This window comes from Aquarana catesbeiana, linkage group LG06 (assembly GCF_042186555.1).
Source record: "Aquarana catesbeiana isolate 2022-GZ linkage group LG06, ASM4218655v1, whole genome shotgun sequence".
Lineage (NCBI taxonomy): Eukaryota > Metazoa > Chordata > Amphibia > Anura > Ranidae > Aquarana > Aquarana catesbeiana.
The window spans coordinates 351,343,107-351,367,462 of NC_133329.1; positions in this window are offsets into that span (position 1 = coordinate 351,343,107).

Below are 24,356 nucleotides of genomic sequence, written 5' to 3' on the forward strand. Positions count from 1 at the left end.
GAACGTTCGAGTCCCATAGACGTCAATGGGGTTCTAACGTTCGTGCGAACTTTCGGTCCGTTCGCAGGTTCTGGTGCGAACCGAACCGGGGGGTGTTCGGCTCATCCCTACCAGCCAACACTGTTTTTTATAAGGTTACCCAATCACGACATTTTCTGCACTCAACACATTTCTGTCAGGGTCAGCTAAAACAAACACAAGCAGTAAATGTCCACCAAGAATTTCTTTTGGTTGTTTTTTATTTGAAAAAGGTGTCACATATTGTCTGGCATATTGATAGCCCCCCTACCCGCAAAGAACTCCAGGTATCGTAACCGGACATCACGGGCATTCAGGGAGGGCAAGCCAGGACGGCCGCTTTCAAGTGCCGTCATTGTTGATGTATTTGGGATTCCGGCCTCAGGCCCAACTGAGCCAGCATAGTTGGCTGAATGTTTTCGTAGAAAATTATGGAGAACACAGCAGGCAAGTATTATATGGTTCAGTTTATACTCCGCCATATGGATGGGTGTCATAAATAATCGGAACTGGCTGGCCAGGATTTCAAATGTGTTCTCCACCACTCTTCGGGCTCTGGCCAGCCGGTAATTAAAAACCCTCTGTTCCGGGGTGAGGGTCCTCATCGGGAATGGCCGCATCAGGTGGTCCCCCAGCGCAAATGCTTCATCAGCAACGAACACAAATGGGAGACCTTCAACATTGTCCTCTGGAGGTGGCAAGTCCAAGCTGCCATTCTGGAGACGTCTGTAGAACTCCGTCTGGGCGATCACTCCACCATCGGACATCCGGCCATTCTTCCCCACGTCCACATACAAGAAGTCGTAATTAGCCGACACCACCGCCAACATCACTATACTATTAAACCCCTTGTAATTATAATAGTACGACCCCGAGTTGGGTGGTGGGACGATGTGGACATGTTTCCCATCAATTGCCCCTCCGCAGTTAGGAAAGTCCCACCGCTGGGCAAAGTGGGAGGCCACAGTCTGCCATTCCTGTGGCGTGGAAGGAAACTGTTGAGGAAAAAACAATAAACATTACTATTTTTTCACAGAAACCTGGCAAGCAGATTAGACACAAACATTATGGGTCAACCTCCAGATAGCATTTATTAAGGGGAATTTAACAACAACAAAGTATAAGGTACACCTATCATATCCCCCCCCCCTCTCATGGGCCATTTCTAACATTATAGGGGGGGGAAACTCTTGGACAGGTAACCCTCTTCACTTCATTGAGAGATGAATGCCTAAATACAGGGTATTACTTGGAACAGCCCCTCCTTAGTTACACTATTGGCAGCCCACTGGACAGGTAAGAAGTGTCATAATACAAAGATATAAATACACACTGTACACATTTGAGCACATTTGGACATTCTGCTATTACCTATCAAGATCATAATAGGATACAAGAACTTTAAACAGTACCATTGGAAAGTATACAGGCAGGCCCTTGCACTACATGCTTTGGGGAATTCATCCATAAATCTGAGCACTAAAGAGATGGGTATAGTGTGTATGGGTTTGGCAAAGTCAGCAGATAGATGATTGAGGATAGAGAATTGGGATCAGCTGACTTAGCAGTTGGGGGAGGGAGGGTTACAAAAAATTTGGGGACACCACAAAAAAAAGCCTCTGGCCCTCTGCCTGAATTTAAATCAAAAATAACATTTCAAAACATTTTAGGGGGTGTTTGGGGTAAAGCACTACTATGGAGCTGATAAAATACATTGTTAAGTAACTACATGAGGTGAATATAGGGCAGGAGACACCATGCTGGGGAGGTTATTGAAGGGCAAATATGTATGAAGGACCTAAAATAATAATTACATAAAAATCCAGCATGCATGAGGACAAAGGGGACATTCACAGCATAATACAATCATGGTAATTAGGGAATGAGGAAAGAAATACAATATATTATCAAACATTCAATACAATAAAATGTGATATAAAAGGATAAAAATCTTACCTTCATATACTCCTTCTGTAGGACCTGGATGATGGCAGAACAGGTCTCTGGGATAATGATCCCCAGAGCCTGGGGGGAGATGCCTGCAGGCTTCTCCCTGTGGCCAAATACCGCAAGGTAGCGACCAACCTCTGCTCCGGAGTGATGGCTTGCCTCATGCAGGTATCCTGCCTGCTGATATAGGGGGTCAGCGAAGCCAACAAACGGTGAAATACGGGGTCCGTCATCCTGAGAAAGTTCCTGAAATCATCAGGATTATTCTCACGGATCTCACGGAGCAAAGGCATATGACAGAACTGGTCACGCTGAAGCAACCAATTCTTGGTCCATGAACTCCTCCCCACCCTGTTCATGGACTGGACTTGTGTCAAGGTCAGGACCCCAACACCAAGCCCCCGCACAGCACGAACTCTACGAGGAGTACGCATACGCAACATGGCTAGAAAACGGTCGGCTGCTCAGAACGAAGTAACAGAATGCACTGAAGAACAGCAAGGCCTGTGAAGAGCGACCTGAAAAACAGCAACGAGCGGACAAGATCGCACAGAAAACTCCAATACGAACTGACTGCACGCACTGAAGAGCAGATACAAACCCACAAGCACAAACTGAACGGCAGAAAACGATCTGAAAGCCACGAGTCTGAAAAAGCGCGAATCGTCTCTCACCAAACTTTTACTAACACGAGATTAGCAAAAGGAGCCCAAAGGGTGCCTCGCTTGGTTCTGAACTGGCCTTTTCTAGTCTCGTCATACGTGCTTGACGTCACCGCGTTCTTGGCGATCGGAAATTCCGACAACTTTGTGCGACCGTGTGTAGGCAAAACAAGTTTGAGCCAACATCCGTCGGAAAAAATCCGAGGATTTTGTTGTCGGAATGTCCGAACAAAGTCCGACCGTGTGTACGGGGCATAAGAGTAATCAAATCTTTGTGCAGAGCCTGCTTCTAGGATCCAAGGTGCTCCACAGACACGTAGTGATTGATATGAAGACCAATATAGTCAATTTAGCAGTTGTCATAATAGAAGCTTTGTAGACCAGTTAAAATTCAATTTAAAGGATAATTTTGTTTTTTTTAATGCTCTGCCTGCCACAGGTGGTATTTATGGCTACCTGTTGATATCAGAAATTCAGCTGAAGTTTCCTGGCCTGTAGGGAGCCTGGGTCACCATTACATCATCTGCTGTTACCTGGCATTGGTATTACAAAGGGCAAGGAGGACACACAAATAGGCAGACAGTGGAGTCATATGTATTAGACTTTTATTCACTACAAACCATTCTAACACAGACTGTGCTCCTTGTCATGTTCATAATCTGGCAGCATAGTTGCTGAATTGCAGCTACTAGTTACCGTATTTGGCACTCTGGATGTGTCTAGTTTGTCCAACTTCTAGATAGTTTAAAACAAGCTCCCAGCTGTTTAGATTTCTTCAGCGGGCTCTGTGCTTTGCTGTAGAAGTGTGCTGGGTGGTTGTGGAGTTTCCTGATAACTTTTATAGGACAAATTGGTGGTGACTCCCTGCACCAGACCTCCCTGCTCTGTGGTTCCAGTGCTCTCCCACCCTTCCTGGGAGCCTGGAACTACAATAATCAATTTCAGGATAGCAAGCAGGAGGAGCTTGGGAAAAGAAAAAAGAAAAAAAGAAAAAAGTTTTGATATAAAAAATAAATGAAATTAAAACTACTCTACTTTATTCTGATGTTATGGTTGTTGGAGACCTTGCTATGCTTTATTGTTGTTTGGCTTGTTATCCTAACCACTTTTCTGTTGAGTGGCTATACTTTATTACATCTGCCATATAGAGTGGCTTGCGAAAGTATTCGGCCCCCTTGAACTTTTCAACCTTTTGCCACATTTCAGGCTTCAAACATAAAGATATAACATTTTAATTTTTTGTGAAGAATCACCAACAAGTGGGACACAATTGTGAAGTGGAACGAAATCTATTGGATATTTTAAACTTTTTTAGCAATTAAAAAACTGAAAAGTGGTGCGTGCAAAATTATTCGGCCCCTTTACTTTCAGTGCAGCAAACTCTCTCCAGAAGTTCAGCGAGGATCTCTGAATGATCCAATGTTGTCCTAAATGACTGATGGTGATAAATAGAATCCACCTGTGTGTAATCAAGTCTCTGTATAAATGCACCTGCTCTATGATAGTCTCAGGGTTCTGTTGAAAGCGCAAAGAGCATCATGAAGACCAAGGAACACACCAGGCAGGTCCGTAATACTGTTGTGGAGAAGTTTAAAGCCGGATTTGGATACTAAAAGATTTCCCAAGCTTTAAACATCCCAAGGAGCACTGTGCAAGCGATCATTTTGAAATGGAAGGAGTATCAGACCACTGCAAATCTACCAAGACCTGGCTGTCCCTCTAAACTTTCAGCTCAGACAAGGAGAAGACTGATCAGAGATGCAGCCAAGAGGCCCATGATCACTCTGGATGAACTGCAGAGAACTACAGCTGAGGTGGGAGAGTCTGTCCATAGGACAACAATCAGTCGTACACTGCACAAATCTGGCCTTTATGGAAGAGTGGCAAGAAGAAAGCCATTTATCAAAGATATCCATAAAAAGTCTCGTCTAAAGTTTGCCACAAGCCACCTGGGAGACACACCAAACATGTGGAAGAAGGTGCTCTGGTCCGATGAAACCAAAATTGAACTTTTTGGCCACAATGCAAAACGATATGTTTGGCGTAAAAGCAACACAGCTCATCACACTCAACACACCATCCCCACTGTCAAACATGGTGGTGGCAGCATCATGGTTTGGGCCTGCTTTTCTTCAGCAGGGACAGGGAAGATGGTTAAAATTGAGGGGAAGATGGATGCAGCCAAATACAGGACCATTCTGGATGAAAACCTGTTGGAGTCTGCAAAAGACCTGAAACTGGGACGGAGATTTATCTTCCAACAAGACAATGATCCAAAACATACAGCAAAATCTACAAAGGAATGGTTCACAAATAAACGTATCCAGGTGTTAGAATGGCCAAGTCAAAGTCCAGACCTGAATCCAATCGAGAATCTGTGGAAAGAGCTGAAAACTGCTGTTCACAAACGCTCTCCATCCAACCTCACTGAGCTCGAGCTGTTTTGCAAGGAAGAATGGGCAAGAATTTCAGTGTCTCGATGTGCAAAACTGATAGAGACATACCCCAAGCGACTTGCAGCTGTAATCGCAGCAAAAGGTGGCTCTACAAAGTATTAACGCAAGGGGGCCGAATAATTTTGCACGCCCCACTTTTCATTTTTTTATTAGTTAAAAAAGTTTCAAAAATCCAAAAGATTTCGTTCCACTTCACAATTGTGTCCCACTTGTTGGTGACAAAAAATAAAAATTTTATATCTTTATGTTTGAAGCCTGAAATGTAGCAAAAGTTTGAAAAGTTCAAGGGGGCCGAATACTTTCGCAAGCCACTGTACATCATAATGACATACACCTTGTATTCTTGACTCTTTTCATTAATAAAATATTTGAATGAGAAAAAGCACCCCATCAAACTGCACACACACACATACGAAAGCAAAAGCACACAAAAAGCGCACACATGTATGTAAATGATTGCACCACACACGTAATATAATGCTGTCCATGTCATAGCGAGAGCAATGATTCCAGGTCTCTAATTAAAGATGGCCATACCCTGATCAGTGTTTGATCAATGTGTGGTCATCCCTGCTCAACAGAAGTCAATCGCTTGATCAACTTCTGTTAAAGGGACATGTTGAAAGATATTTCTTGATTAGCAGCTGTGGCCAGTCAGCAACCACCATTGTCAGAATACAATGTCCCGGAGGGGGAGAAGAGGAGGATCAGGGGTGCTCTGTGCAAAAGCACTGTACAGAGCAGGTAAGTACAGTATGACATGTTTGTTATCTTTAGAAAAGAAAAAGTAGCCTTTAATATTACTTTCACACTACCTCAACTTTTATTTCATACATACAAACAAAAAAAATGTAGATTGAATTGTGTTTGTTTTGGCACTTAAACTGATTTTGGTACTTCACATTGTGCCAAAGGTTTCTACATTGTCAAGTTAATGCCAAGGCCAGGTTTCCTTTCACTTTACATTTCCATAACTAAATAGTAGTAGCATTAGCTACATACAGTACTCTGTGCTTGTTCCAGCAGCATCACAGGCTACTTCCGGTGTGCTGCCGAAATAAAATCAAGTTGAGCTGAGCTGAGTGCTTCTCAGCCATTCAGAGGAAATCTTGTATTTTTATGAGTGAATACAAAGTTTCCTATGAACAACTGAGGTGGAAAGGTGGGCAGGATTTCCACCTCGGTCAATTGAAAAAAATACAAGACTACTTCTGAATAGCTGAGAAGCACTCAATTTTGTTCCAGCAGCAGACATAATGTTGCTGGAAGACAGCACTGCATACTGTATGTACAGTATCTAATGCCACTTCAGTATTATGCAGTGTTCATAGCAGTGTAGCTTGGCCCAAATGGGAAGAATTATGAAATTAGGCCTTAATTGTACAAAAATGTAAACCCTGGTTACAAGATGCCTTGCAGCTCAGTGCCTTTAAGATGCATTTTGGGGGATTGGAGTCAACAGTCCTCCCTCTAATGTGTCCAACTCTCCTCCCCATTCTTACAGGACACAAGGTTTCATAAAACTGCATTCCCCTGGATCTGCAAATGCATTCAGCTCTTCTGGTGCAGGGATTGTGAAAATAATGAAATATGTTTGCCCTCCCTGTGTTTGTGTATCCTGGCAGTGCTGTAGCAAGGTTTTCTAAGATGCTAAAATGCCCCCCCCCCCCCCCCCCCACACACACACACTTAAACAGACGCTGTTTTGGCTAGTTTTTGGCACATACTTTTCCCCATGAACTCTTGTTCCTCTCTTTGTATCCCATTTATCTCAAGAACCACAAAGACTAATATACTCCGGAAAGTTCTATTCATTATGTCAGTAGTATAAAAATGAATAGTTCAACAATAGTTCATACTTTTCAGTTTAGTTGCCACAAACTGCAACTAGCAATTATTGTCAGGCTAGCAACATTACACACTTTTAGTGATAGAGCAGTTTCCAACTGTAGTTGGTAAGGTGAGCTGTAAGGTGTAAAACAGAACTGAGTAACTAACAAGTATTTTGAACTGCTATTTCTCCCTGTAATTATAATAACACCTACATTTACACATCTAAGGATGCTTTATTCCATGTGATGGCACCTACACAGAATATACTGTGTTTTTTACAGTATAGTATTAATAACATCTTATGGAAAGTGGCATCATATGTGCAGTGATAATGGAAAATCACCACCACAACTCAGAAGGTGATAAAGACATACAGTATACAATACCTGTTCAATTTTGTTTCTAAAGAATATTTATTTTGCTACCCCCGAACATCTTTTAGTAGAAGATATAAAATGGGCAATATAGTGTAATTTCAGTAAGCACACATCAAGTGTTGTCAAAGTGACACTAAACTCTAGTTTAAAAAAAAAATCAATTCAAGTTTGTATTCTTAACTCAAAAAAATATTTTCTATTGCCCTTAGTCTCGCTCAAATCTCCAAATTCCTTTTTTGCTGCTGTGAGCGGTCTTCCTGTTAGAGGGTGGCTACAGTCATTCTCCATAGACCCACTGTATGTAAGAACATAGCCACCCTCTCTTGCTTGTCCTGAGATGCACTAGGGACTACAAACTATGTGATTTGTAGTGTGCCTAGAGCAATGCACAAACTGCAACTATCGCGCACTACTCGTTCCAAACGAGTGAGCAGGAAAAAATATATTACTGGGCCATTATTTAGTGGATGTGTATGGATTATTTTTAGAGAATAAGGATATTGTTTAACCACTTCCCGCCCACAGTATAGTAAAATGGCGGCAGGCGGGATACGCTTCTCGTTCTGGGAGGCAGTCATATGATGGCACCCCAGAACTGCCACTCTCACGCACGATCGTGGCCGCGCCATGTTCCTAGAACATGGCGCGATTCCGGTCTTGGTAAAGAGCCAATAATGTGGCTCTTTACCCATGTGATCAGCTGTGTCCAATCTAGGCTAGGAGAGATGATCAGTGGCATCTCATCATCATGATCATCAGTGTCCTGATTACAGTACAGCCCCAGCAGTGCCCATCAGTGCCACCAATCAGTGGCACTGGTCATATGTAAACAAGGAAGTGCCATTTATCATCTCTCTTTGGCTCACATTGACTGAGTGTGAGGCTAGGAGAGCTGATCAGTGGCATCTCATCATCATGATCATCAGTACAGCCCCAGCAGTGCCCATCTGTGTCACCAATCAGTGCCCATCAGTGACACCAATCAGTGCCCATTAGTGCTGCCAGTCAGTGCTGTCTTTCAGTGCCCATCAGTGCCTGCTTATCAGTGTTGCCCATCAGTGCCACCCATCAGTGCCACCTATCAGTGCTGCCTATGAGTGCCTATCACTGTCAGTCTGCTATCTATCAGTGCCCACCAGTGCCACATATCAGTGCCCATCAGTTCCCCCTATCAGTGATCATCAGTGCCATATATTAGTGCCACCTATCAGTGCCCATCAGTGCCACATATTAGTGCCTCCTCATCAGTGCCACCTAATTAGTGCCCTTCAGGGCCTCCTCATCAGTGCCCATAAGTGCCACCTCATCAGGGCCCATCAGTCTAGCCTGTCAGTGCCCATCAGTGCTGCCTCATCAGAGCACATCAGTGAAGGAGAAAAATTACCTATTTACAAAATATACCGACAAACTTAAACTTAAACATTTTTGGCCTTCTTTCTTTTTTTTAGCAAAAAAATAAAAAACCCAGCAGTGACTAAATATCCCCAAAAGAAAGCTATTTTTGTGTGAAAAAAATGATAAAAATATAATTTGGCTACAGTGCTGCATGACCGCGTTTTCATTCAAAGTGTGAGAGTGCTGAAAGCTGAAAATTGGCCTGAGCAGGAAGGGGGGTAAAAGTGCCCAGAAGTCATTTTTGATATGACTTTTACATGTTTACATTCTTGCCATTTCATACTTTGAAATTTGTCTTTCAAATGAAAAACCTGTAGAGGCTTCCTCTATTGGTCATCTGTATACTGGAGAGTGTTATTAGTCACCCCCTTCATATGCTAAGCACAACAAGAAAGACATTAGAAAGGTACTCAACATCCATCTATACTGTTACTTTGGGAAAATAATTTCTCATATCGGCTCTACAGTCACTGTTTATATTATGCTGGAATCAACACTTGGGAATCAAGTGTGCAGGCTCCCCTTGACCACGCCCAGTTTCTGACATCATTGCCATCTGCAGGAGTCTCACATTGTAAGTGCAAGTCTCTCCTTCTCCTGTAAAATAGATTTTGTTCTCCCTTCTTCCCTATTCTTTACACATGTGTGCCCACTCATTGTCAGTCGGTACGTTACTGTGCAAGAGGATACAAATTTACAGAACACAGAAAACAATTGTGAAAAATTCAGCTGGCTGAATGCACTCATGTTGTCTTTCACCATGTCAAGTAGGGCAGCTGACGTTAACCCCTTCCTGCCTCCTCCTCCGGGGTCTATAGGAGCTTCTAAATGGTGGAAGGCAGAGGTGGGCATTTTGGTGATGTGACCTTTGTGATTATGATTGGTATGCATGGGAAGCTTTCTGGCCCCGCCGGTGACTGTGCTGGGAGTGCTCAAGGCAAACTCTCTCAGCATAGAAGTGTGTTTACATCTCTCGCCCTTAAAGCCCACCAACCGAGAGGCCGCATATTTGCGCTATGTCAGTGGGAAGAGGTTAAGGTAATAATTGACTTTTAGATTTTTAAACACTTTCAGCGGCTAATTTAATCACTTGCTTAGTATGCAACTTCTTTATCTTTTAATCCTTACCTATTTTCATGTTGAAGCTAGTGCCATAATCACTGCCCCCATTTTACTTGTTTCAAGGTGGGTCCTTTCTCTTGCAGTGTCCTATGGAATCTCACTTGCATGCAGGGACTAGAGTTGTGTCTCCCTACACTGTGTGAATCAATAGAAACACACAGTCCAGTAGCCTAGGATGGCAGGACACGCCCTTGCTCCTCCCTACTCCAACTAACAGACCGACCAGAGACTACACTGTCCTGTCCACTATAAACTCTTACCTTTGAAGATTGGAGGGTCAGGGAAGCAGCACTGAGAAAGCAGGAGCCAGCAAAACTATTGCAAAAATGCAAGTGCTGGAATAAGGTTTTTCACTAATACTTTATCAGGGAATGTACCGTATTTATTGGTGTATAACACACACAGGCGTATAACACGCACTTTAATTTTAAGAGAGAAGTGGATTTTCCGACGGAATTCCATTCAAGCTTGCCTTGTATGCACACGGTCACACAAAAGTTCTCTGAACTTTCGACAGTCAAGAACACGGTGGTGTACAACACTACGAGAAGCCGAGAAAATTAAGTTTAATGCTTCTGAGCATGCGTCGAATTGTTTCCGAGTATGCGTAGGAATTTTGCGCGTCAGAATTTGTACAGACGATCGCATTTTCGGATAGGAACTTTTTCCGACCTAAAAATTGTGAACCTGCTCTCAATCTTTTGCTGGCGGGAATTCCGCCAGCAAAAGTCCGATGGAGCATACACACAGTCACATTTTCTGACCAAAAGCTCCCATCGGTCTTTTGCTGGCCGAATTTCCGATTGTGTGTATGCGGCATAACGGTCAGTGACCATCAATGCAGCCTTATCAGTGCCCATCTGCAGCCTTGCCATTGCCCATTACTGAAGCCTAATCAGTGTCCATCTGCAGCCTCACCATTGCCCATCACTGCAGTCTGATCAGTACCCATCTGCAGCCTCGCCATTGCCCATCATTGCAGCCTGATCAGTACCCATCTGCAGCCTCGCCATTGCCCATTATTGCTGCCTGATCAGTGCACATCTGCAGCCTTGCCCATCATTGTCCATCTGCAGTCTTGCCCATCATTGCAGCCGGATCAGTGCCCATCTGCAGCCTTGCCCACCATTGCAGCCTGATCAGTGCCCATCTGCAGCCTGATAAAATTCTGATCATTTCACACCAGTGGTATTCAAAATCACTCACAATAACAGTGTCTACTACAAAGGGACAGATACATGTAACTGACATTATTTAGATGTTCACACATTTTTAGCTATTAAAATCAACATGCAATGCACCGGGAATGCACAGGCGTCCCGCGATTTGCCGCTATTGCGCATCGCAGTGATTCTGCCCACGATTTGGAATGCATTTATGTGAACTGAGCCTAAGAATAGATATTTGCACTCCTTATGAACACTTATCTCTGGTTTCTTCCACCCCCAGCTATGACAGGTATTTAAATGGATCTGAAATCTAACTGTATATATATATATTTTTTTCTGTTTAGCATAGAATGCAGAAACTTTTAAACTGGACATGTACATGACGAAAACATTTGTTTTGTTTTGTTTCGACTAGTTATTTCGTTTTATTAAACTCGGTTGATTCGTATTCGAAATATTTATTTGGGATTCGTATTCAGAATTAATTTTTTTTTTCTGTTTTCTTCAAATTTACCAATTTTTTTCTATTCTAAACTTTCGAATCGATAAATTTTGAACCGGTCGAATCGAAAACTTTAGATTTTTTTTTTCAATTCGAATGTGGCAAAGTGAACAAACAAAAGAAAAATCTTCATCAAATGATTACAATTACTTTTTAACCACTTAACCAATTGTACTGCGGCAGATTGGCTCGGCTGGGCGAAGCGACGTTATGTAACAGTAATGTAACAGTAGTTTTTACAGTAATCGATGCATTTTTATAGCACTGATCTCTGGAAAAATGCCAATGGTCCCAAAAATGTGTCAAAATTGTCTGACGTGTCCGCTATAAAGTCGCAGTCCTGATAAAAATCGCAGATCGCCGCCATTACTAATTAAAAAAAAAATGAATAATAAAAATGCCATAAAACTATCCCCTATTTTGTAGACGCTATAACTTTTGTGCAAACCAATCAATATACGCTTATTGTGATTTTCTTTACCAAAAATATGTAGAAGAATACATATCAGCCTAAACTGAGGAAAAAAATGTTTTTTTTTATTTATATTTTGTGGGAAAAAAAGGACGTCAATTTTGTTTGGGTGCAATGTCACACAACCGCACAATTGTCAGTTAAAGCGACGCAGTGCTGAATCGCAAAAAGTGCTCTGGTCAGGAAGGGGGTAAAATCTTCCGGGGCTGAAGCGATTAAGCCTCTTTCTGAGATTTGGTGTTTACAAGTTAAAAACTGTTTTTTTTGCTAGAAAATTACTTAGAACCCCCAAACATTATATATATATATTTTTTTTCTAACACCCTAGAGAGTAAAATGGTGGTCGTTGCAATACTTTCTGTCACACCGTATTTGCGCAGTGGTCTTACAAGCGCACTTTTTTTTAAAAAATACACTTTTTTGAATTAAAAATAAGGCAACAGTAAAGTTAGCCCAATTTTTTTTATATTGTGAAAGATAATGTTACGCCGAGTAAATTGATACCCAACATGTCACGCTTCAAAATTGCGCCCGCTTGTGGAATGGCGACAAACTTTTACCCTTAAAAATCTCCATGGCAGGGAAGGGGTTCACACTAGGGGCAATCAAGGGGTTAACTGTGTTCCCTAGGTGTGTTCTAACTGTATGGGGGATGAGCTGGCAGGGACATGACAGAGATCACTGTTCCCGATCACTAGGAACAGTAGATCTCTGTCATGTCTTCTGTCAGAATGGGGATCCGCCTTGTTTACAAAGGCAGATCCCCATTCTGCCTCTGTACTAGGCGATTGTGGGTCGCCGGCGCACATCGAGTCTGGCCTACCTGCGGGCACGCTCCCGCAGCACACGTGAGCACACACCGCCGGCGGCGCATGCCTGCCCGCTATCGCGTCTGCACGAGCTGCCATACAGCTACGGCCGATTCGGCCGCTGTATAATGACGGCAGCTGGTTGGCAAGCGGTTAAATCACCTTTGGCTTAACAAAAACAGCATTATTTTGAAATGGTACTCTAATAACACACACAGTCTTTGATTTCAGCAATATGTGTACAGTTAGAATTCAACTGGAGTTTGATTTAAAATTCGATTTGAATTTCAAATCGAATTTCGGAAATTCGTACAAATTTCGTCTCATTATTCGGGGCATTAGGTAAATTTGTTTATAATTTGTAATTTGGGTATTTGGATATATCCAAATCTCTGAACAATGAAAAACTTGTCCAAATATTATTTTGGAATGAAACAAACCACACATGTCTGTTTTGAACCCCTGACTAGTTTTCACTGCTAAACAGGACTTATTTACAGAGATTTTGCTGCTGCTGTTGGAGAGTCCCCCTCACCTCCTGTCTGGTAAAACACTTGTAGCAGGGGTCCGCAAAAAAAGAAATGTGACCCAACAGCAGTAAAAATTTGGGAGAGCTTCTACTCAATCCCCATCTAGCCAAAACTAAGAAAAAAAATGTCTTGACATACATTTTAGGGAGGTATTAAAATCAAAACTAAAAATGTAATATATTGCAGCTTACTAATCCTTAGATGTGGTGGCTGTATTCGGTTTCTTTTAATGCAGACGATAGAAAGCTGCAGACTGGGCTAAAAAGAAACTTTTGAAATTACATTAACGTGTTACAGATTATATAATATTTTATTGATTGGGTTCAGATCTACTTTAATCTATTCTTCACACATAGGACCTGCCAAAAGATAGACAGGCAGGTATCTTCTGCACAATGATTGGCAGAAAGACATCTGCCAATCTTCAAGTGTCATACACGATAAAAATTACCCCCCCTCCAATACACATCATTCTTAAAATATTTGTAAATATATTTGCTATGCTTACAGTGTATAGATGGCTGTTTAACCTTTGATTTGGAATATAAATGTCATATTTTGCTAAGAAGTTATTACCTTGTGTTGAATGTTTTCTTGGGCACTCTTTGTTTTGTATTCCCATCATGTCACCATTTATTGTAAAAGGAGACCCTGTAAAAGTCAATGAGATCTCTGTGATGCCGTTGCAAGTGGCGAGCCGCAAATGTTGTCATATGCTCAAAAATCATGACCTCTTTAAAGAACACCAACTGTAACCTAAGGCGTCCTTTGCCTGGCATTAATCTACTACAGTCAGTCAAACTAAATAAACTCTTAAGAATTCAAAGCTGAAAACTAGATGTTATAGGACCTTATTATCATGTCCCGAGGTCACTTTGTAGGTTAATCTCAATAACATTCTCCCCAGAGTTAAACAAGGATACTGAAATTTGATTAGAGACAAATGTCACCATGTCTGTTTAGCTGTATGTTTATGGAAACAAATTCTTGAAAAATAAAGACTCTTACTGAACAGAAACTTTTAAGAGCATTTGTTATAACAAAAAGCTGCCCATTAAATGGTGGATACAACTCAAGGCAACACGTGATGTCTACAATCTTCTAATTTCAAACGCAGGAAATTCCAAAATTTGAATAAATTTCCCTTACTGTAAGTTTATGTAACTAACTTTCAATACCTGATCAGGACAATATGGCCATTGTGATCCTCTCTTGGAAGTGGAAGGGTCCAACCATGCACAACTTTTTCCATTTGCTGCTTCAGATGGAAGCATGGACTTCCCTTCTATGGTGAGGTATCGTGCACAAATGTGATGCAGAGGCTTGGTTCAATTGTTACTTCCTGTTTGTTGAACCAACCACGTAGTTCCTCTGCTCACTCAAAATAAGGCTGGGCTTCTATTGTACAAGCCCGCGTGTGAAAACGAGGCTTGGTTGGATTGTTTTGTATTTGTCGCGGTGACAGGAAGTGTTTCCCATGCCCCAAAAGAAGTCCTACCGCAACGAAACTGGTCGGGCAAGGAAACACTAACCTACTTTACCGCGATTTTAGCTTTGTGAGCTTTGCTAACTTTTACGCTTGGTGCAGCATTTTAATTTATGCACTTCAATGTCTTCTTGTTTGATGTGCAAATAAATACCTCTCAGGTTTTACACTATTGGAGGTCCCTTGTTTTATTCATTTTTTGGGTACTGCTGGGCTGCCATGATGGTTCATGATGGTTCATTCCTAGATGAGCTAACGAGTTCGAGTCAAACTCATGTTCGAGTCGAACATCGGCTGTTCGCCAGTTCGCCGAACAGCGAACAATTTGGGGTGTTCGCGGCAAATTCGAAAGCCGCGGAACACCCTTTAAAAGTCTATGGGAGAAATTAAAAGTGCTAATTTTAAAGGCTTATATGCATGGTATTGTCATAAAAAAGTGTTTGGGGACCTGGGTCCTGCCCCAGGGGGCATGTATCAATGCAAAAAAAAGTTTTAAAAACGGCCGTTTTTTCGGGAGCAGTGATTTTAATAATGCTTAAAGTCAAACAATAAAAGTGTAATATTCCTTTAAATTTCGTACCTGGGGGGTGTCTATAGTATGCTTGTAACAGTCTGACAGCAAAATGACATTTCAAAGGAAAAAAAGTCATTTAAAACTACTCGCGGCTATTAATGAATTGCCGGTCCGACAATACACATAAAAGTGCATTGATAAAAACTGCATGGGATATCCCCACAGGGGAACCCCGAACCAAAATTTAAAAAAAAACTGGCGTGGGGGTCCCCCGAAATTCCATACCATGGACCCCCACCATCTGGTATGGATATTAAGGGGAACCCCGAGCCAAAATTAAAAAAAAATGACATAGGGCTCCCCCTCAAAATTCATACCAGACCCTTCAGATCTGGTATGGATTTTAAGGGGAACCCCGTGCCAAAATTAAAAAAAAAAATTGGTGTAAGGTCCCCCCAAAAATCCATACCAGACCCTTATCCAAGCACGCAACCTGGCAGGCTGCAGGAAAAGAGGGGGGACGAGAGAGCGCCTCCCCCTCCTGACCCGTACCAGGCCACATGCCCTCAACATTGGGAGGGTGCTTTGGGGTAGCCCCCCAAAACACCTTGTCCCCATGTTGATGAGGACAAGGGCCTCATCCCCACAACCGTTGGCCGGTGGTTGTGGGGGTCTGTGGGCGGGGGGCTTATCGGAATCTGGAAGCCCCCTTTAACAAGGGGACCCCCAGATCCCGCCCCCCTGTGTGAAATGGTAATGTACCCCTATCATTTCACAAAAAAACTGTCAAAAATGTTAAAAATGACAAGAGACAGTTTTTGACAATTCCTTTATTTAAAGTCTTCTTTTTTCCATCTTCTATCTTCTTTCTTCTATCTTCGTTCTGTTTCTTCCTCCATCTTTTTCTTCCTCCGATCCTCTGCTTCTTTCTCCGGTGTTCTCGTCTGGCATCTCCCTCCACAGCATCTTCTTCTCTTCATCTTCTTATCTTCATCTTCTTTTCGGGCTGCTCCGCATCCATGATTGGATGGAAGGCTCCCGCTGTGTGACGCTTCTCTCTTCATCTTTTTCTTTTCATCTTCTTGTCTTCATCTTCTTTTCGGGCAGCTCCGCATCCATGAAGGCATGGAGGGAGGCTCCCGCTGTGTGGCGTTTCTCATCTTCTGACTGGTCTTAAATAGCGAAGGGCGGGCCACCGGTGACCCCGCCCCCCTCTGACGCACGGGGACTTGACGGGACTTCCCTGTGGCATTCCCATGACGTCAGAGGGGCGGGTGACCCCGCCCCCCTCTGACGTCACAGGGAATGCCACAGGGAAGTCCCCATGGCATTAACATTAACATTTTTGACAGTTTTTTTGTGAAATGGTAGGGGTACTTTTGTACCCCCTTACCATTTCACACAGGGGGTCCAGGATCTGGGGGTCCCCTTGTTAAAGGGAGCTTCCATATTCTGATAAGCCCCCCACCTGCAGACCCCCACAACCACCGGCCAAGGGTTGTGGGGATGAGGCCCTTGTTCTCATCAACATGGACACAAGGTGCTTTGGTGAGCTACCCCAAAGCACCCTCCCAATGTTGAGGGCATGTGGCCTGGTACAGTTCAGGAGGGGGGGCGCTCTCTTGTCCTCCCCTTCTTTTCCTGCGGCTTGCCAGCTTGCGTGCTTGGATAAGGGTCTGGTACGGATTTTTAGGGGGACCCCTACGTAATTTTTTTTTAAATTTTGGCGCAGGGTTCCCCTTAATATCCATACCAGACCTGAAGGGCCTGGTATGGAATTTAGGGGGACCCCCACACCAGTTTTTTTTTTAATTTTGGTTCGGGGTTCCCCTGTGGGGAATTCCCATGCCGTTTTTTCAATGAATTTTTATGTGTATTGTCAGACCGGCAATTCATTAATAGTCGCGAGTAGTTTTAAATGACTTTTTTTCCTTTGAAATGTCATTTTGCTGTCAGACTGTTCTAAACATGGGAAACATGCGCCCCTTTACAGGCATACCATAGACACCTCCCAGGTACAAAATTTAAAGGAATATTACACTTTTATTGTTTGACTTTAAGCATTATTAAAATCACTGCTCCCAAAAAAACGGACATTTTTAAAACTTTTTTTTGCATTGATACATGCCCCCTGGGGCAAGACCCAGGTCCCCAAACCCTTTTTAGGACAATACCATGCAAATTAGCCTTTAAAATTAGCACTTTTGATTTCAAGCGTTCGAGTCCCATAGACTTCAATGGAGTTCTGACGTTCGTGCGAAGTTTTGGTCTGTTCGCAAGTTCTGGTGCGAATCGGGGGGTGTTCGGCTCATCCCTAATTCCTAGTGCGGGATAAACGGCTGGAGAGACATGGACTGCCTGCATTATACCCTTTTGGATGACATATCAGCAAACAACACCCCTCACATTTTTGTAAATATTTTATTATATCTTTTCATGTGACAACACTGAAGAAATTACACTTTGCTACAGTGTAAAGTAATGAGTGTACAGCTTGTATAACAGTGTATATTTGCTGTCCATTCAAAATAACACACAGCCATTAATGTCTAAACCGCTGGCAACAAAAGTGAGTACACCACTAAGTGAAAATGCCCAAATTGGGCCCAATTAGCCATTTTCCCTCCCAGTGTCATGTGATTCGTTAGTGTTACAAGATCTCAGGTGTGAATGGGGAGCAGGTGTGTTAAATTTGATGTTATCGCTCTCACTCTCTAATCTTGGTCACTGGAAGTTCAACATGGCACCTCATGGCAAAGAACTCTCTGAGGATCTGAAAAAAAATTTTGCTCTACATAAAGATGGCCTAGGCTATAAGAAGATTGCCAAAACCCTGAAACGGAACTGCAGCATGGTGGCCAAGACCATACAGCAGTTTAACAGGACAGGTTCCACTCAGAACAGGCCTCGCCATGGTTGACCAAAAAAGTTGAGCGCACGTGCTCAGCATTAGGGATGAGCTTCGTGTTCGAGTCGAACCCATGTTCGACTCGAACATCGGCTGTTCACCCGTTCGCCGAATTGCGAACGATATGGGCCGTTCGCGCTAAATTTGTGTGGCGCGTCACGGCCCATAATTCACTGCGGCATCGCAGTGCATTGCTGGCTGATGATTGGCCAAGCATGCACTATGACCCGCATGCTTGGCCAATCACAGCGCCGTCAGTAGAGAGAGCTGTAATTGGCCAAAGCCAGGGTGGCTTTGGCCAATTATGGCTCAGGGGATTTAGTACACACCCCACACTATATAAGGCCGCCTGCAGGGCGGCCCTGTGTAGTGTGTGTTCCGGTGTGCTGAGAGATAGAGAGAGAGAGAGACAGACAGTGTCATTTGATTTGAGTTAGATAGATTAGGCAGAACAGTCAGTCAGTTAGCTGCACTTACAGTGTATTGTGTATATATATGCATCCCAGGTGTTGCATATATATATATATATACACTGTATTCAGTTTAGCTAGATCCGTTCCTGTTATCTTCTATCTAGACTATTTACATTTAATGCAGTGCATCCTGCTCACAGTGTTCAGCTAGATCCATTCCTGCTATTTACATTTAGTGCAGTGCGTCCTGCTCACAGTGTTCAGCTAGATCCGTTCCTGTTATCTTCTAGACTATTTACATTTAGTGCAGTGCGTCCTGCTCACAGTGTTCAGCTAGATCCATTCCTGCAATTTACATTTAGTGCAGTGCGTCCTGCTCACAGTGTTCAGCTAGATCCGTTCCTGCTATTTACATTTAGTGCAGTGCGTCCTGCTCACAGTGTTCAGCTAGATCCATTCCTGCTATTTACATTTAGTGCAGTGCGTCCTGCTCACAGTGTTCAGCTAGATCCGTTCCTGTTATTTACATTTAGTGCAGTGCGTCCTGCTCACAGTGTTCAGCTAGATCCGTTCCTGCTATTTACATTTAGTGCAGTGCGTCCTGCTCACAGTGTTCAGCTAGATCCGTTCCTGCTATTTACATTTAGTGCAGTGCGTCCTGCTCACAGTGTTCAGCTAGAGCCGTTCCTGCTATTTACATTTAGTGCAGTGCGTCCTGCTCACAGTGTTCAGCTAGATCCGTTCCTGTTATCTTCTAGACTATTTACATTTAGTGCAGTGCGTCCTGCTCACAGTGTTCAGCTAGATCCGTTCCTGTTATCTTCTAGACTATTTACATTTAGTGCAGTGCGTCCTGCTCACAGTGTTCAGCTAGATCCGTTCCTGTTATCTTCTAGACTATTTACATTTAGTGCAGTGCGTCCTGCTCACAGTGTTCAGCTAGATCCGTTCCTGTTATCTTCTAGACTATTTACATTTAGTGCAGTGCGTCCTGCTCACAGTGTTCAGCTAGATCCGTTCCTGTTATCTTCCTACTGACAGGCAGGCTTGTCTGGTTACAGTATATAAAGCTACCTGAAGAAAATTACAGGTGTTCTATTTGATCCTATTAGTACCACGGTCAGGCAGCTAGACTATTTACATTTAGTACAGTGCGTCCTGCTCACAGTGTTCAGCTAGATCCGTTCCTGTTATCTTCCTACTGACAGGCAGGCTTGTCTGGTTACAGTATATACAGCTACCTGAAGAAAATTACAGGTGTTCTATTTGATCCTATTAGTACCACGGTCAGGCAGCTAGACTATTTACATTTAGTACAGTGCGTCCTGCTCACAGTGTACAGCTAGATCCGTTCCTGTTATCTTCCTACTGACAGGCAGGCTTGTCTGGTTACAGTATATAAAGCTACCTGAAGAAAATTACAGGTGTTCTATCCCAGCTTAGTGCAGCTACAGGCCATTAGTATGTCTGGAAGGCCAAGAAGGAGAGGCAGACAGTCACAAGCCAATAAGAGAGGGCAAGCAGGCTCTGTGTCTAGTGCTGGTCGTGGAGACGGTGCATCCTCATCAGCACGTGGCCATGGGACACGCTTGTCCTTTTTTTCGGCAGCTGGCCGTGTTGAGCCGCAACATGCGGAAGACTTGGTCGAGTGGATGACCAAGCCGTCCTCATCCTCCTCATCCTCTCTCACCCATGCCCAGGGTGCTTTGTCTGGCAAAGCAGCGGCCTCTTCCCTCAGCTCAATGTCATCAGTGACTCCTTCCCTAGCTCCACCATGTCCTCATGAGGATTCCCTCAAACTGTTTGACCACAGTGTTGGGTACATGCTCCAGGAGGATGCCCAGCGTTTGGAAGGCTCTGATGATGATACTGAGCTCGATGAAGGCAGTAACATGAGCACGGACAGAGGGGGTGCCCAAGAAGGACAGCAATCTGGCAGTCATGCTCCCCCTGCTGCAGCATACTGCCAGGTTTGCTCCAGTGATGAGGAGGGAGGGGATGATGAGGTCACTGACTCAACGTGGGTGCCTGATAGGAGAGAGGAGGAGGAGGAGGAGGAGGAGGAGGAGGCGGCGGCACATCACCAACGAGGCAGGATACCCTCCAGGGGCCAGCCTAAGGGCAGCACATTGACTGCATCACACCCCAAAGCTCCACATGTGCAGGGCGCTGCAGTCTCTGCGCGTTATTCAAAAAGTTCTTTGGTGTGGGCCTTTTTTGAGACGAGTGCATCAGATCACACCGCTGCTATTTGCAACATATGTCTCAAGCGTATCTCGCGTGGCCAAAACATCTCCCGCTTGGGTACCACATGCTTGACCAGACATATGTTGACCTGCCATGCAGTTCGTTGGCAAGCGTATCTAAAAGACCCACACCAAAGAACAAAGAGGATCTCTCCTTGCTCCTCATCAGCTGAGATTTCCAAACCCACTAGACCTTCAGTCCTCTCTGAGACCTGCAGTGAGAGGAATGAAGGTGTAGAATTAGGTGTGTCACAGCCAAGTACTTGTGGGCAATCTACTTTTGGTACACCGACGTCAGATTGTACCAGGCAAATTTCCCTGCCCCAGCTGCTGCACCGCCGAAAGAAGTTTGCTCCCAGCCATCCACATGCCCAGCGGTTGAATGCTAGCTTGGCAAAATTGCTAGCACTTCAACTGCTGCCTTTTCAGTTGGTAGACTCTGCCCCCTTCCGTGAGTTTGTGGAATGTGCGGTTCCTCAGTGGCAGGTACCCAAACGCCACTTTTTCTCACGGAAGGCGATTCCGGCTCTCTACCGGCATGTGGAAGGCAATGTCCATGCCTCGCTGGACAGGGCGGTCAGCGGTAAGGTGCATATTACCGCTGACTCATGGTCCAGCAGGCATGGACAGGGACGTTACCTAAGTTTCACGGCGCATTGGGTGACTCTGCTGGCAGCTGGGAAGGATGCAGGACAAGGTGCAGTAGTGTTGGAGGTTGTTCCGCCACCACGCCTCCAAAATGCTGATTGTGACACACCTCTCTCCTCCACCCCCTCCTCTTCTTCTTCCTCCATGGCCTCTTCCTCGGAACCAGCGGTGCTCCGTAGGCGTTCAAGGGGCTACGCAAGTACGCAGGCCAAAAGATGCCATGCGGTGCTTGAGCTGGTGTGCTTGGGGGACAGGAGCCACACTGGGGCAGAGGTTCTGTCAGCTCTGCAGGGGCAGGTTCAGAGGTGGTTGACGCCACGCCAACTTAAGGCAGGAATGGTGGTTTGCGACAATGGCACCAACCTCCTCTCTGCCCTCCGACAGGGACAAATGACCCATGTGCCCTGTTTGGCTCACGTCCTTAACTTGGTGGTGCAGCGGTTCTTGGGCAGGTACCCGGGCTTACAGGATGTCCTGAGGCAGGCCAGGAAAGTCTGTGTGCATTTCCGCCGGTCATATAATGCCAGTGCTCGGCTGACGGACCTCCAAAAGGAGTTTAACCTGCCCAAGAACCGCCTAATCTGTGACATGCCCACCAGGTGGAACTCAACGTTGGCCATGCTGCAGCGGCTGCACACGCAGCAGAGGGCCATCAATGAGTACCTGTGCGACTATGGCACCAGGACAGGGTCAGGGGAGCTTGGTTTTTTTTCCCCACGCCAGTGGGCCATGATCAGGGATGCATGCACTGTCCTGTCACCATTCGAGGAGGCCACGAGGAATGCGTGGAATAATGGACAGGGCACTTGAGGCAGAACAGAGGCAGGAAGAGGAGGACTTCCTTAGCTCTCAAGGCCCCCTTTATCCAGACAGTGTTCCTGCGTGCCCGCCGATCACACAGGAAGAGGACGAGGAGGAAGAGGAGGAGGAGGAGGAGGAGGAGGAAGATTGTGTCAGTATGGAGGTGGATCCTGGCACTCAGCATCAGCAGCAGTCTTTAAGGGATCAGTCCCAAGAAACACATGGACTTGTACGTGGCTGGGAGGAGGTGGCTGCGGACCATGTCGTCCTTAGTGACCCAGAGGACTCCGGACCGAATGCCTCAGCAAACCTACGCTGCATGGCCTCCCTGATCCTGCAAAGCCTGCGTAAGGATCCTCGTATTCGTGGTATCAAGGAGAAGGACCAATACTGGCTGGCAACCCTCCTTGATCCACGTTACAAGGGTAAGGTTGCGGACCTTATCTTGCCATCGCAGAGGGAGCAGAGGATGAAACATCTTCGGGAGACCTTGCAGAAAGGTCTGTGCAACGCGTTCCCAGAGACTGGGAGGTTACAAACTCCTGTTTCTGGACAACGTGTTGCTGAGGCTTCGGTCAGTCAAAGAAGGAGCGGTGGAGAAGGTGGCCGTCTGACCGATACGTTCAGACAATTTTTTGGTCCGCAGCCCCAAGGTATGATCGGTTCCAGCAACCATCGCCAGCGTCTGTTTTACATGGTGCAGGAATACCTAGGGGCAAGATCAGACTTGGACACCTTTCCCACCGAAAATCCTCTGGGTTACTGGGTCTTGAGGATGGATCACTGGCCAGAGCTTGCACAGTATGCAATTGAGCTACTGGCCTGTCCTGCATCCAGCGTTCTTTCGGAACGCACATTCAGTGCTGCTGGAGGCGTGGTAATCGATCACAGGGTGCGTCTGTCCACCGACTCGGTCGATCGGCTGACCTTCATAAAAATGAATGAGTCTTGGATCACCACCAGCTACCAAGCACCTGATGCTGATGTAACCGAATAATTTTTTTTGAAATCTCAGATCCCTTCAAAGACTGCCTATGCTGATGCTGAGTGACTATCCCTGAGTAATTATCCTCTTCCTCCTCAATCATCACGCTGATAGCTTGTAAGAACATTTTTGGTTCTGGGCGCCACTACCAGTGCCTAAGGCACAATTTTTCAGCCCCTGTTTAACAGGGGCGTGTAATTACAATTTTTGATGTAATACTTTGCAGCAGGGCTCGTTCCTGCATTCCAACTAGAGTGTCTGTGAGGGGTTGCAGTGTTGTGGCACCAGCACCAGTGCCTAAGGCCCAATTTTTCTGCCCCTGTCTAACAGGGGCGTGTAATTACAATTTTTGATGCAATACTTTGCAGCAGGGCTCGTTCCTGCGTTCCAACTAGAGTGTCTGTGAGGGGTTGCAGTGTTGTGGCACCAGCACCAGTGCCTAAGGCCCAATTTTTCTGCCCCTGTCTAACAGGGGCGTGTAATTACAATTTTTGAAGCAATACTTTGCAGCAGGGCTCGTTCCTGCGTTCCAACTAGAGTGTCTGTGAGGGGTTGCAGTGTTGTGGCACCAGCACCAGTGCCTAAGGCCTAATTTTTCAGCTCCTGTTCAACAGGGGCATGTAATTACAATTCTTGATCTAATATTTCACAGCAGGGCCCTGTGAGGGCTTACAGTGTTGTGGCCACAGCAACACCTAAGGCCCAAATTTCTGCTGAGTATATAGGGCAGGACCCTACTTTCAAACATCTAACTTACAAACGACTCCTACTTGCAAACGGAAGGAGACAACAGGAAGTGAGATGAAATCTACCCCTAGGAAGGGAAATTCTCTCCTGTAAGAGTTAATATGGGAAAACAATTTCTCCTTTCCACTGATGCTTTCCAATCCTTGTTCCACAAAAAAACCCAAATTTTCAAAAAACATTTTTCATTGGGACAAAAAAGTGAGGTGAAATCTTCTGAAGAGGAGGAAAGACAGCAAAACAAATGTCACAGGGGTGATAACCCTTCCCTATGTTTTCCAAAAAGCTTAGAAAAGATTTTTTGGCTGGAGCTAAA